At 38.2% G+C, this 4672-nt stretch overlaps 1 non-coding gene and 1 pseudogene across 1 annotated transcript; both read left to right on the top strand.

The window, feature by feature from the left end:
• The first annotated feature begins 200 nt into the window (after nucleotides 1-200).
• LOC137627971 (U1 spliceosomal RNA) lies at nucleotides 201-335 on the top strand (annotated as a pseudogene).
• A 2591-nt stretch (nucleotides 336-2926) lies between these two features.
• LOC137627955 (U1 spliceosomal RNA) lies at nucleotides 2927-3089 on the top strand. Its single transcript, XR_011041268.1, has one exon. It is a non-coding gene; the product is annotated as a U1 spliceosomal RNA (small nuclear RNA).
• The last annotated feature ends 1583 nt before the right edge of the window (nucleotides 3090-4672 follow it).

The raw sequence follows: 4672 nt of genomic DNA, 5'->3' as shown, positions 1-4672 counted from the left end.
TTTGTATAGTTAGGAAAAATACAAATTATCTACAAATATGTCATTTTAGATTTTCAATTAGGAGTTAATCACAGTATATATGATTTAGATAAGGTTTTAGTATTTGGTATTAAAATTTATTTACTACACAAACATTTTAATGATAAACTACATGTTCTCAGCGTATCTTTGGTAGGATATATTGGGTGAGGTTTTGAAGCATACTTACTTGGCACAGGGAACACCATGATCACAAAGGTGCACTCCTGTGTTGCTGACCCTTGCGATTGACCCAAATATGGTCAATTCGGGTGCAGAATTTTTGGTAGTGGGGCCTGCGTTTGCGCTATCCTCCAGCAAAGAATTGGTTATCAGATAAATTGGGTGCAAAAAGTTATAGTCGTCTTTGTCTATAGCCTTTTATCTTCTCTATATGGAGTCGCTGTTTTGTATAAACCTTCTTCATTCTCTTCTTTTCTCTGAATTCTTTTTCCTACATGTCATTTGCTACTTTATCTTTCCAACTGAACTTTGACCTTCCCCTCCTCCTTCCCCCCATCCACTTCCATGTTCATGACCCTTCAGCATACATGATCATCTTCATTCCACGTGGCATACCCAAAGCATTGTAGTCTTTGTTGCTGAAGTGTTTTTGACACTTACCTTACTTTGACTGTTCCTCTACCCTCTAATATTCTTGTTTCTGATCCTGTCCCTTCTTGTAACTCCACACATCAATCGTAACATTCTCATTCTTATTTGTTGGCCAAGTTTCAGCTCCATACACCAAACATGGTCTAACTACACTTCTATAAAACCATGCTTTTACCTTTGCACAAAACCCCTTGTCATATAACATTCCCGATAATCTTCTCCAGTTCATCTAAGCACACTGTGTCTTGTGGTTAATTTCTAATTATATGGCTGCATTATGCACCACACAGGACCCAAAGTACTTGAATGTGTAAGCCCGCTTGATGTTATCCACGCCCCTTTTAACAACACTTGCTTTTCCTTCCCCTCCCATCCACAGATATTCTGTGTTTTCCTTACTTATCCTTAAACTTTGATCTTCGAAAGCAAAAGTGTATACAGTAGTTAATGATAATGCAGAAATTAAAGCCAACAAACAGTCCAAAAATAGGAAATTGATCTATGATGTATGCTATTTTTGAAAAGTATGGAAAATTTCCAATCCATTTAGGTTATTGGTTAGTCAACACTTTTAAGGTCAGTTGTGTTGAAGACACTGACCTTCATTGTGAGAATTTATAGATAACATCTTAGAAAATAATACAATCAAGGGTTGGGTATTTATCAAATTCTCTCCATTCTGTTCCTGAGTAGTTTGCAGATTGGAGGAAGCAGTCGTCTAATTTCTGTATTATTTATTCCATCGTAAAATCGCATAAAATAAATCATAACCTCCTTCCAACCTCGTTAATGGAGGTAATAAAAAAGTTGTTGAATGCATCCTAGAACTTCCAAATATGGACTTCCCTGATTGATTAGGGATATTTTTTTGTAATACTGAATATTTCACTGCCTAAACACTGCTGGTTATGTCACAGCTATATTGAAATGAACCAATTGGAGTTCCACCAGGCATATACCGGGTGTTATTTTTTATCCAATGAGTAACTAATCAATCCAAAATTAAGGTTTTCAAATGTCAATCTTTCTTTCTTCCCTAACCTTGCAAGTGCCCAACTAATGATAGTTACTCATTTGGCATATTACGTACAGCTGCATTCTGTATACAATTTATTTGATAGACTGGTACAATTTCCCCCGAGATATTCTAACAAAATTCTTAGTAATTCATAACAAGATCGCAATTCTCTCCTACAATTATTTTGTTGTGTTATAGCATAATCGTTTTATGATCAGTCCTGTTTTCTACAGACCATATAGGGCCTACCTGATTCAGCAATCAGGCCCAGTATATATTTGTTCAGGGTTGGGATTTAAGAAGCGTAACATAATATAGGTATTTGTGGGACTGGTACAAAGAAAATAATAATCATGAATTGAGCATTCAAAAAATAAAAAAAAAATAAAGAAAAAAGAAATACATAAGGCATGAAGTAGTGAAGTATGAAAATGTGGTAGTGGTGGTGAACATGACCATGGTAATAGAAATTGAAATGGATAAAGCTATAGTAATCCCAACCATGTTGGACAATTTAGAAACGGAAAAATAAAATAGGAGCTTGAAATATGATTGTAAAGAATTTTCTTTGCAATTTATTTTTATTCATCTTTTATTTTGAGATACCGTGTGCATGGTTATTTTAGTCACCCTTTCTGTTTACTTGTTTATTTGGTGTAAAATACTCAATCCCGAGTAAAGCTTCTGACAATATACTGAACTGGACTGAACTTATCTGTCTCTTACATGATATATTTTAGTTACCCTCTCGTTTTCTATCATATCTATCAAGATTCTCTTCTCGTAACATCACAGCATGTAATTTCTACTCTAGTAATTAGATGTTTGCATAAAATGGTCCTTATTTCCTTAAGCATCGTATTTACAATGGGATCACTGCCCTATAAGACGATCAAGCAGAAGTGATGCACCAAACAGGAAGTTCATTTTGCCCAACATCCTCATCTACATCTACTATGTGCAAAATGTGACAAACATTGTAAGTGCAGAATTATGCTCTTGAGCCTTAGCAATACCCATGGACAGCAGAAGCAGCAGCACCACGTGTGAGAGCATATCATTTTTATCACACTGAGGAATGTTAGATATTGTCATTGGTTATGATAAACAGCTTAGAAGATAGAGAGAAAGAAATGTAAAATTATTTAGATATCTATTGTTCAGATAAAAATGTAGTGTTTGCTTTTAAAAGGGATTTACTACATAAATACATTAATGACAAGCTACATATATTCAGTGAATATTACCTAGGACTCATGTGTGAGGTATTGAAGCATACTTACCTGGCACAGGGGACACCATGATCACAAAGGTGGTTCCCCCAAGGCGAGGCTCACCATTGCACTCCGGTGTTGCTGACCCTTGCGATTGACCCAAATGTGGTCAATTCGGGTGCGGAATTTTTGGTAGCGGGGGACTGCGTTCGCGCTATCCCCCAATAATCAATTGATGGACACTTGACATAAAGATTATGCTAAATTATCTTTGAAAAGTATATCGCAGCAAAATGTCAAGAAATTGAAAATTGACATTCTGCACAGTAATTCCAAGAAAAGTAGTCACTGAGCTAAAATGCAATTATAAATTTACTTCTGTAATTAGATCTAGGTCTACTATTCACAACCAACTTGTAATAATCACTGACTCTCGAATAAAAAGAATAAAAAATAGTGTTGTAGGATGTGGTAATTTTAGAAGTGCTGCTTCTGCATATAGCAATGGACAATTGTACAAGTACACTGAATAATGTTGGTTGCATATGTAAACACAATGGGGGATATTTAATGGAAAATTCTAATCCCAATACTTTAATATGATGAACCAAATTACATAAATTACAGAAGTACGGGGAGAATTTAAGTTCCTCGTAAATTTATCCTTTAGAGCATCACTTGGTAAGAATAGACTAAGTACCATACATTACAATTTCGTGAACAGTACAGTTGACGATGATGTAGATTGCTGGGCAACTTGACCAGATGAGGGCTCTTTAGGCTAAAGTCATAGCCCCAACTTTAATGGCAATCTGGAAAGTTAACCGAGATTTATTCCTTGACAAAAACCAGGTTTCCATTTGGAACTGAAAAGTTAATTATTGATAGTAGATGAAGACTTATAACAGCAAAGGCTAGTGAGTAGAAGGGACTGTGATAGGAGTGGGGAACTGAAAACTCTTCTTGTTCTCTAAGTACTTCGATAGTGTGGATTTGACAAAAAAAGGGATTTTGACGAAGGAAAAATCTATTTCTGGGAAGAGACCTGTGACGCCCGGTGAAAAGAAGTCCTTCTTTACACTTTTCTAATATAAATCTTCCAAATATACTAGAGAAAGATAAAAGCATGGAATGCAGAGGTTACTACCCTCGCGCGATCACCTTGTGGGTGTCGTGTATACAACAGGGGCGTGTGAAAACCACTATTCACAGGCTGTCTTCCATTTAGATAATCCCTTCATCAAAGGGGAGGGCCGTGACAGGCCCTAGAGAACGCAGTTGGACTACCCCACCGACACCTACTACGCGCGCCCTCCAGGTCATCCTTCTGCAAGAACATATGGCTTGGCAAGGAAAAAAGGGGGTGGGTCCGTACAAAACAACCGGGAAGGGTTTCACCGGGCGTCACAGGTCTCTTCCCAGAAATAGATTTTTCCTTCGTCAAAATCCCTTTTCTGGGGCGACCTGTGACGGCCGGTGAAAATGCAATCACGTCCCACCAAGACCTTGAAACCGGCAGCTACAGCGAAGACAACGGTGTCTAAGCCCTTTCCTGTCAAGGACAAGAAAGGCAAAAAGTCATCCAGGGGAGGAAAGAATCCTAGAGGAAGCGGCCGGGGCCGCAAACGCTAGGATTGGCAGTCCCCCTGCATGTCCACCAGCGGGGGGATGCCTACAAGGTTGCACAAACAGGTGGCAGCAACTCGGGGCCGATTCCTGGACGATTTCTGTAATCAGTCAAGGATATCGCGTCCCGTTCACAACATCTCTACCTCCCCTGACAGCGAATCCAGTGTCGTTGAGCTCC

Source organism: Palaemon carinicauda, chromosome 35, assembly GCF_036898095.1.
Source record: "Palaemon carinicauda isolate YSFRI2023 chromosome 35, ASM3689809v2, whole genome shotgun sequence".
Classification (NCBI taxonomy): domain Eukaryota; kingdom Metazoa; phylum Arthropoda; class Malacostraca; order Decapoda; family Palaemonidae; genus Palaemon; species Palaemon carinicauda.
This window is presented reverse-complemented; position numbering and strand designations above follow the sequence as displayed.